At 38.8% G+C, this 9,984-nt stretch overlaps 1 protein-coding gene and 1 pseudogene across 1 annotated transcript in view; one reads left to right on the top strand and one right to left on the bottom strand.

Annotated features, from left to right (window-relative positions):
• The window catches only part of TRHDE (thyrotropin-releasing hormone degrading enzyme), a 798,400-nt gene that overhangs the window by 13,757 nt on the left and 774,659 nt on the right, over positions 1-9,984 (top strand). The gene's annotated exons all lie outside the window — the stretch shown is intronic.
• LOC102842790 lies at positions 4,588-9,953 on the bottom strand (annotated as a pseudogene).

The raw sequence follows: 9,984 nt of genomic DNA on the forward strand, positions 1-9,984 counted from the left end.
CTCACCAGCTGCTCCTTGGAAACCCTATACAGGGTCACTATGGGTCAGAATCAACTTGACGGCACTTAACAACAACAATTTCTACTTTGTCTTCTTTTCCTTGTGCATTTGTTATCCTACTTTTATAAAAGATTAGGTTCCATCATTTTCTCTCAAGAATTTTATGGTTTTAGGATTAATATTTAGGTCTTTGATTTATTTTTAGTTAGTTTTTATGTATGGTATGAGGCATGGGTCTTGTTCCATTTTTCTACAGGTGGATATCCAGTTTTGCCAGCACCATGCCTGTTTTGTAACCGCTAATGGACTTTGACCCCTTGTCAAGCATCAGTGGTCCATAGATGACTGTGTTTCATTCTTAGTTCTCCATTCTGTTCCACTGGTCTATATGTCTATAGAATCAGTACCCAGCTGTTTTGATTATAGTGGGGGTATACTATGTTTTGTACAGGTAGGTGGGAGTTTAGCTGGTCTCAGACTTTGACATAAGTAGTGGGGCTTCATTTTCCTGAGATGAGGGGAAGGGGCTGTTTCTTTCCCTCATGGATGCTTTTTACATATGCTCTCATATGGTGTTCCACAGTAGGCAGGAAGCTAGCCATTTCCCTTTGTACTCTTGTCTGTCGGAAGTATTCCCCTCTTCTGGCTGCCCTTGTAGTTCTTTCTGGTCCTAGTGTTAATCCATCTCAGGCTTCAGCAAGACTCAACAGTTCTCTTTTACAGAATCACTGTCTGCCTTTGCCCCCTCCCAGGTGTGACCCAGGAATACCCACAGTCAATCTGTGCCACTTCTAACTTGGAAGCTCCAGATTGCTCAGATTAGCTCCATTGCTGTGTTCCCTGTTTGGGGGTTGCCCACCCCCCAAAGGCTGTGATTAGCAAGGGCTTGCACTATTATAATGGTGGGTAGGGTCTCCCAAGGTCAGCAGTTCGAAACTGCCAGCTGTTCCGCTGGAGAAAAATGAGGCGTTCTGTTCCCGTAAAGAGTTACAGCCTCGGAAACCCTGTACAGGGTCGCTATGAGTCAGAACCAACTCCACGGCACATAAATTATATTTTAGTTAGGCACACATAGCCATATGACCAGATGGAGGCCAATGATGGCTTTTGGTCACAATTCAAATTGTCACCAGGAAACCAAATCTAGTAAATATTTAAAACAAGATAAAACAACGGAAAACAACAACTTCTGTGACAGTTTAATAATGACTCACAGTGTGAGGAAAAGTAATAAAGTTTGTTTTTTGTTGTGCCTTGTTTTTCATATCATGCTGCCCTCTCATTTGACCATCAAGGAAACATTTTCTAAAAGCATACATTTCCACTTTGTTTTTAGAAAATGTATTAAATGAATTAATTGATCAGCTAAACTAGTTAAGAGTTAAATTAGTTAGCCCATGCTTTTTGTTTGTTAAAGCAACTTCACCATGGCCTACCCATTCTGAATCTCATTAGAAAAAAAGACAGGTCTGCTCCTGGCTTTTCCAATATTTAAGTTTGCACAACATGTTTCTTTCTTCAAACTAATTTTAACCACCTTGTTTATGGGTGACAGTTGAAAATACAATGACTTGGGTCAGGTTCACCGTAGTCCTCAAACTGACATATTTGCTTTTTAATAATTTAAAGAGGTATTATGCAGAAGACCTGAGTTGTGGTGTGGCCCCCTAGGATAAGCACTCGACCTCAAGTTAAGTTTCAACTGCGAAGTCGGCAGGTCAGACTCACCAGCTGCTTCTTGGAAACCCTATACAGGGTCACTATTGAGTTTTTCATTGCTGCTTTCTTCACAAAGTCCAGCTTCTTAGATTTTTTTTGCTCAGCATACAGATTGAATTGTTATTGTTAAGTGCCATCAAGTCAGTTCTGACCCATAGTGACCCCTGAATAGGGTTTCTGAGGAGTGGCTGGTGAGCTTGACCAGCCTTCACTGACCTTGTGGTTCAAAGCGACTTTGCAGCTGAGTGCATTAACTCTCAGTGCTACACCAAGGCCCCACACATTGAATAAGTATATTGAAATGATACAATCCTAATGCACAGTTTTTTCTGATTTTAAACCATGCAGTATCCCCTTGTGCTGTCCCAGTGACTGCCTCTTGGTCTATATACAGGTTTGCATGAGCACAATTAACGGTTCTGGAATTCCTATTTTTTGTGATGTTATCCCTAATTTGCTATTGTCCACACTTTTGAATGCCTTTGCATAGTTGATAAAACATAAGCAAACATCTTTCTGGTAATCTCTGCTTTCAGCAAAGATCCATTTTAGATGGCAATGACATTCCTCATTCCATGTCCTTTTCTTAATCCACCTTGAATTTCTGACAGTTTCTTTTGAAACTGCTATAACCATTTAAATATTATCATTAGTCAAGTTGTATGTGTGTGATATTATTGACATTGTTTGAATTGTCATTTCTTTGGAATGCACTCTGCATTCTGTCGAATTGTCATTCTTTGGAATGTACACAAATCTGATCCCTTTCACTTGGTTGGCCAGGAAGCTGTCTTTTAAATTTCTTGGCATAGATGAGTGAGTGCTTCCAGTGTTGCATCTGTTGAAACCTCTAAATTGTTATTCCACCAACTCCTGAATCCTTGGGTTTCTTGGGCTTTTTTTGTCCTAATGATTCCAGTGCACCATGAACTTCTTCCTTCAAACTATTGGTTCTTGATCACATCGTCTGTCTTGAAATGGTTGAACATCAAGCATTGTTTTTTGGAGGGTGTACAGCAAGGCTTCATCTTCTTTTGATGCTTCCTGCATCATTCAATAGTTTGCCCATTGAATCCTTTAATTTTGCAGCCCAAGGCTTCAATTTTTCTTCAGTTGTTTCAGCTTGAGAAATGCCAAACATGTTCTTCCCTTTTGGGTTTCTAACTCCAGGTCTTTACATGTTTCATTATAATACTTTACTCTGTCTTCTCAACCATCCTTTGAAATCCTCTCTTCATTTCTTTTACTTAATCACTTCTTCTTGTCACTTTAGCTAGTTTACCTTCAGGAACAAGTTTCAGAGTTTCTTTTGATATTCATTCTGGATAATGAAAGAGTAAGACCAAAGAAAAACTCATGCATTTGAAATATTGTGTTATGGAAGAATACTGAATATACCTTGAACTGCCAGAAGAAAGAATAAATCTATCTTGGAAGAAATGCAACAAGAATGATCATTGGAAGTGAGGATAGTGAGACTTCATATTACATACTTTGAGCATGGTTTTTTAAAAAGTTTTTATTGTGAACTGAATGATAGTTTACATGTAAGAACATTGACTTCACACCATCATTTCATTGCAGTGATTACAATCTCCTCCATGCATCATCATTCAATAGTATTTGCTTCTATTCCCTCACTGTTTTTATTTTTGTTTTTGTTTTTGGCAGGGTGTTGGGGGTAATGTACACAGAAACACTCAGGAATATATAATAATTTAAACAACCAAAGGGCACTTCTGAAAGCCTGCCTCCTGGCCACCAGCACCCAGTCCCTCTCTTTCAATGAGTCCAGAGTCCTCAGCTACTCTCTTTTTCAATGTCCTCATTTCTGCCTCCATCTCTGGTGTTGCTGTTTCTCTATATAGGGTCCCACACTCTGCTTGTGCTCTTCTCTCTTGATGGTCCTAGGGTCCTCTGTTTCTTTACTGTAAGATTAACTACAGTACCCTCATTTTTATTACAAAACTTCTACCTTTACAGTTGTAACAGTTGCAAATAGTCATGATAGCAATTTCTCACTATTGAATAATAAGAATGTTATACCCATCTCTTTTCATCAGACCCATCTAGACAAGATGAAAACTATTCAGTGGGAACTCTACCTTCTTTGGGCATGTTTTCAGGAAGTACCAGTCCCTAGAAAAGGACATCATTCTTGGGTAAATAGAAGGTTAGTGAAAAAGAGGAAGACCGTCAATGAGATGAATTGATTGATGTAGTTGTTGCAGCAATGGGCTCCCAGGATTGGCAGGACACTGGCTCAAGCCCAAAGAACCAGAGGTTGGAGGATGAGTTAGATGTAAGATCTGGACCCAACAGAGAACAAACAGGTATCCAATATATTTGAAACAGCCATAGCCTCAAGGAAACATGCTTTCAATTGACTGGTTGTTCATAGAAGACCATATCATAAGGTTGCTTACATTTTATTAGATCTTATCATGGAGGACAACTAGATCTTAACTGATGAACCACTGAGAATCCTGGCCCAGTGAAGTTGACACAAAACTTTGACTATCACATCTTCATTGTTTGTTCTTTGCATCCTCTGAGATTTACAATAGAGGCCAGATTCCCTTAGAGTGTTTTAAATTCTCATGCAATATATATATATTTTTAAGGGTGGAATTTAATCTTTATTTACTGGACACAGTAAGATATGAAATTCCACACAGAAATAATCCTAATGATAGGAGAGGCTTCATACAGTATGTACAGTTTGGAACTGTTCAAGTATATTTTCGTTGTAAAAAGTGCTATATAACAAATCGCATTTATAAAGAATTCTTAGTAGAGAAACAGTTAAGACAAACATATACCAAACAAAGTACACAATGAACAACTTTATGACTCAGCTGTACAATCTTAAAAGTTAAAGGTCCCAGGAGTACCATCTGGAATCTGGATGGCATACCCTTCAGAGGTGGTTTCTGGCACAACATTCTGATATCTACAGAGAAGTACTTCTCAATCAGACTCAATGAAACCTTGTACACAGACTCATTTTCATGATTTTGCAGAGCTTCAATTTTGTCCAAGCCTCCACATTCTTCAATCATTATACTAAGTTTCTCAATTTCACTTATTTTGTCAGCAGCTTGGAAGATATTTGAAATGGCACCCAGAATAATAAGAATAATTTTTGTATCCTTTGTAGTTAAAAGGTTCATCAAGGGTTCTATTATATCACAGTGGACGAGGCATACAATCTGTTCAACTGTTCTACCACTTGTATAGTTGGTCACAACCCACATAGCTTCTTTATGAGTCTTGAGTCTACCTTAGAATGTCAACAAGGAACGGGACTAATCCATAATTCACTACTTGTTGTATATGGTCCTGACGACCTGCTATAATATTTGATCTAGTCCATGTAGCATCCTTCTGAATATTAGTTTTGGGATTTGTTAGCAGGCTGGGAAATATAGCAAGTGCTCCTGCATCTATTACAACCTAAGTCTGGTCATCTGTCCCAGTGACAATATTCCCAATGGCTCTTAGCACGGGAGTCACAATTGGCAGTTCAGTAGCTCCTAGAAGATTCACAAGTTGGAGCAAAACTTCTGTTTTCACAACCATCTCAATCCATTCATTTGGACCATCAGTAAGATAGGAAATAGCCCAGCACATATCTGCCAATACTTCTGGATCATTGTGATGCAGGAGACTAACTAAAGTAAGGAGAATCTGTTCAACACTATCTAACAGGGGTTCAGGATTCTAGTTTCGACAAAGATTTGAAAGTGTCCATGTAAGATTCTGCAAGTATCCATGTGCTAAAGATGACACATCAGGAACTGCAAGGAGAGCTAACAGAGGGTCATCTGCACCATACATGATAACCAAGTCTCAGAAAGGTGAACCATCACCTGCAATGTTTCCTAGAGCCCATACAGCTTGTTCACTGATGTGAGCATGAGGAGATGCCAACAGAGAAATGAATGCTGGGATAGCATCTCCGTCTACCACAGCCTTGGTCTGTTCTGATGTCTCAGAAGCAATGTTAGTGAGTGAACAAGCAGATTCAAACTGAATGGGACTACAATCAGTTCTGCCCAAGAAGGGTACGAATTTTGGAATCAAGCCAGCCCGGATTGTGTTGTCTATGGGGGGCTGTTTTTCCCTGGAAAGCAATTTCCTAGCAGCTTGACTAGTTTGGAGCTGGCTTTCCAAATTGTTGCTATTTATGCCTTTGAGAATGTCATCAGCAGACCAATTTACAGTATCCTGGTTGTTGCGGTTTTCCTGCAGTGGTGAAGTAGCATCATCAGGAAAAGAGCTTACATTTCTCCTTTTCAGCATCTGGCCATCCTTCTTAGCTTTCCTCAGCTTCACATTAACTTTTCTACAGCACCACCTCATTTCTGTACTGTCTTTCCCCTTGTTGTTGAATCTGTTAAGCTGGGCAGCTGGTGAATTAACATTTGGTGGACATGGTTGTGAAACAAAGGTCCAAAGCTGCCTAGCGGGCTCAGGCTTCCACAGAAGCCGGAGTGGGGTTTACAAGCTGAAGATCAGCTGCCCTCCAGAATCGTCCAACATGGCTCAGACCAGACACGGTGTAAAAAGTCTCATGCAATTCTTACCTTTTACCAACAGGTGGTTGATGATCTACCACACAGCTTGAATTTTTCTGCTAATTAAAAGAATAAAAAGATGGAAAAAAAATACTCCCTGCTCTTCTCAGTTCAAGGAGCTGTGGTAGCATAGGGCTTATGAATCGGGCTGCTAATCTCAAGGTTAGCAGTTCAAAACTACCAGCGGTTCCACAGGAGAAAGATGAGACTTTCTGCTCATGTAAAGCTTTACAGCCTCGGAAACCCTACACAGGGTCACTACGAGTCGGAAGCGACTCCACGGCACATAACCACCACCACCACTTCTCAGTTCCCTGAACAACCTGAAATGATTCAGTCAGTCACACCTGGATAGCGGTGATGAACCTGCAAGGGTAGAATGAGACTGGCAAAGTCTGGAAAGGCTTAACTAGAGTAAAGATCCCCTAGCTCACCCTTTCTGCTTTCCCTCCCTGTAGGTGCACTTCCCACCCTTAGAACACTGTGGTGGGACTTAGGTCTGCCACAGGTTGTGCGAGGACAGGGATAAATTCATTCATACCTATTTTGACTTAAAGGATGAAGTTTTAATGTAGTGATCCTGATCTTTCCCTATGACTGCTCAACTCAAAAACAGAATAAGAGGATGGGGGTGGTAAGAAGTTTTAAAATTACCATTGCTGTCTGCTTTTTATCTCTTCCGAGTATAGATTCAGGCCAGAGTTGGTTGTGTTGTAGGATGGAAAGTGCATGCGAGTGCATTCATTCTTCTCCTGAGTCTACCACTTTTTAGCTTTAATGACTTGTAAAACTTTGTAGCTGCTGTCTGTCTGATGTTCTCATCTGCAAAGTGGAGATAATTAGAATTGTGATTTGAATAATATACGGCACTTAAAATGGCACCTAGCTATTGGTAAGCACATCTGTGGTTATTATATTTATTATTATTAGGGGCAGTAGAGTCGGTTCGGACTCGTTGCTACCCTATGCACAACAGAATGAAGCTCTTGCTGGTCCTGTGGCATTTTCACAAGTGTTGATATGTTTGAGTCTATTGCTACTGCCACTCTGTCAATCCATGCTATTAGGGGTCTTCCTCTTTTTCACTGATTCTCCATGCTACCAAACTTGATGTTTGGACTGGTCCCTCCTGATAAGATGTTCAAAGTATAAGAGACAAAGTCCTACCACTCTTGCTTCTAATAAGCATTCTGGTTGCATTTCTTCCAAGATAGATTTGTTAGTTTTTCTGGCAGTCCATGTTACTTTTCATATTCTTCTCCAACACCATCATTAAAATATATTGATTCCTCTATGATCTTCCTTATTCATTGTTTAACTTTCACATACATATGAGGTAGTTGAAAATACCGTGGATTGGGTCACACACACCTTGGTCCTCAGACTGATATCTTGCTCTTTAACACTTTAAAGAGGTCTTTTTACAGCAGATTTTCTGAATATAATTTGTGGATATTACATAACATTGTATTATCCCATGGCTTGATAGCTATTATTTGAGCTGATAGAGGTCATGTAGTACCAATGCTCTTGGGGTTTCCTCTTGTTGGAAAAGCAGTGGGGAGATGATCACTGTGAACATTATTTGGGCACTATTTGTTTTACTTCCTAACCAGAGTTTAGATGATGGAGAAGGAAGAACAGAGTCCAATTAATCAAGAAGAAGAGAGACTTCACACTAGGAAAATCTCATGTTTGCTTCAGACATTGTGACATGTGGATGGTTGATGGAAGATGGGGAGAAACATAAAGAAGTGCACAACTTGCCTGGTTATGGCTGTATTCTCTCTCAGCAGTGAGGATTGTTAAGAACTAGTGACTGAAGGGTCAGACGAGTGCTTTCCTTGTAACTGGGAGCCAGCAGAGCAAGTAGAAAAACCTTAAGTACTGAGAGAAAGTCATATCAGTCACATGTTCACATAATAATGTTCACAAAATGTTGAGTTCTGACAGTACCGTTACTGTATAATGCTTACCTAATGCTTGGCATTTTCCAATGCCAAACAAATCTTAGACACTGTTTTATTTATCCCTACCAAAACTAATAATATGACCAATGGAAATTAATTTTAGTGTGTTTGTAATATTCTCCATCAAGGTTAATCAATGCTCAGTAGTGATTTTAATAAAATTATTTAGTTTACTAATGAAAAACAGTTATGAATATTGTGCTGTTTTAAAAAAACAATTATTCACATATGCAACACTTCGTACATACATAGTGCTAACAATATTGCATTATGATTTTAGCTTACTAGAATGGTTATTTAAAAAAAAAAAGACTACATGCATGCTTATAGTGTTGAATATTCATCAGGATTACATCTCTATAGAAGTGGCAGAGGTTTAACGACCCATTGGAGTACATAAAAACACACAGTCTAAACAATGGCCCATTTTGACTTAAAACATTTTGACATAGAGTAAAAATTTGCATTTTGATTAACACCCTTCTCTTTAAAGGGGGATTCTTTGACCTTGTAACTTAGTCCCTTTACTGCAAGCCGTTGAGATGTTACCTTGGAACTTTAGGTCTTGGGAGTTCTTATTACCTTTCTTCAACTATTGTAATACTAGGAAAATTGCACCTGTTACAGAAGTAAGTTCATAGATCATTTTGTCTGCTGTGCTGTACATGTGGTTTACATGTTCTTGTTGCTACATGCCATTAGGACTGTTCTGTCTCATAGCGATCCTGCATACAGTTTCTGAGGAGTAGCTGCTGGGTTTGAACTGTGGATCTTGCAGTTAGCAGTCCAGTGCTACAGTGCCACACCTAGGACTTCATGTAGCCCAAACAAAAATCTTTCTAATAGGCTATGTCATTTGTCTGGATCCCACAGCAAAAATTCATGGATCAATCTGAATGCTAACAGTGTTAGGCAAATATTTATTTTCTCTGCATATTTTACCTTTATGAAAAGGCAAACTGAAAATAATGGAGCAGAAATTGTTTTGTATCACATACTATAATTTGTTGGCAGTATCAACCAACATTAATGCATTACTTCTGCTGAATGTTATCATAATGACTTGACACAAGTAGCTTGCCTAGTGAACTTCCGCAGAAATAAGAAGAAATCAATTCTCTGTATCCTTCAGTGGCAACACAGAGCGTTAAGCCCTTCTTCTTAGTTCAACCAAAATGTCAAATAGACAAGTTGTTAAGAAAATCAAGCAATTTCTTTTAGATAGAAAAGAATTAAAATACATGTATGTTACTCACATTATTCTAGTTATGCTAAAGTGACATTCATGGAATGACACTTCCAGAATGTCATGTTTGGAAGTAGAATGTTTTTTATGGTAATAGATGGATTCATTAAAAGATAAGGGCTTTGCTTAAGAAAGTCGAAGAAAACAGACAAAATACCTTCCCCATTACCTAGTGGCTCCTGCTGTTTTATTTTTCTTTTTTGCTGTATGACATGTTTTTCATATCCATACCATGGATTAAAATCTTTTCTACTTTTAATTAAATTTTTGTACTTATTCTGCCTGGTGTCCTGATACCAACTCATTCTCACTTCAACTTACATCAAAAATCACATGTACTATTTTCTTCTGTAGATCATCCTTGTTCGAGGCCTTCTTGATGTTATAATGACAGTAACCAGAAAAGAAATTTAATTTCCACCGATTGAAGATAGTCATACAATATGTATGTATGTATGTATATATATAT

This window comes from Chrysochloris asiatica, unplaced genomic scaffold (assembly GCF_000296735.1).
Source record: "Chrysochloris asiatica unplaced genomic scaffold, ChrAsi1.0 scaffold00170, whole genome shotgun sequence".
Lineage (NCBI taxonomy): Eukaryota > Metazoa > Chordata > Mammalia > Afrosoricida > Chrysochloridae > Chrysochloris > Chrysochloris asiatica.